Below are 798 nucleotides of genomic sequence, written 5' to 3'. Positions count from 1 at the left end.
AATTATATCTGAATTCTGTCCTGTACAGTAATGTAAGTTATTTTATTTATTTTCTGTATATATTTATTTCTATATTTATTTTTTATTTATTTTGGGCAGCTTTTTGGTCTCATTTACAACTAAAAGATTGCCGTTGCTTTCTTAGAAGACATGATGATGATACAATAAATACTTCCAAAGTGTCTTTGTGAATATTTTTTTCTTTTCATTTACATATAGGGGATTTTCACATAGTTAGTGAAGAGGTATACCCCCAATGAAAAATTTGTTTAGCCCTGCCACCGTATTTGAGTAATCACTTGTACATTGTTTAGGTTCTGCAAGGAAGGAAAACCCCTGTAAATTGCAGATCGCTTATTGAAGCAAGATGGAAAATGTATTTAATGATTTCATTCTAAATAAAGATCTAGTGTTTTAAAAACATTTCACTGTTTGGAATAATCCTTTTTATTTCTGAATACCAGTCCTATTTAATAAAGGTGGTGGCAGCAGTACCAGTTAAAAATAAATAAACAAAATAAATAAAAAAATTAAACGAACAAGGAACACTAAGGCTTTATTACAGTATCAGAAATGATATAACCAACAGTGTGTGCAAATGTTATAATCCCATACACCACATGCATCACTTTCTTTTTGAAATAGCCTCTTACCGCTCCAAAGCCCGATATGTAGTTTACACACATAGCTTCACCACAGTTTCCGAACAGATGATACACAGACGGACACGTTACACTGCAGCCCACGTAATTCCTGTGCATGATTATGGACGGAAGCTGTTGAAAAAAAGGACAAATG

The sequence above is a fragment of the Oreochromis aureus genome, linkage group 3, assembly GCF_013358895.1.
Source record: "Oreochromis aureus strain Israel breed Guangdong linkage group 3, ZZ_aureus, whole genome shotgun sequence".
Lineage (NCBI taxonomy): Eukaryota > Metazoa > Chordata > Actinopteri > Cichliformes > Cichlidae > Oreochromis > Oreochromis aureus.
This window is presented reverse-complemented; position numbering follows the sequence as displayed.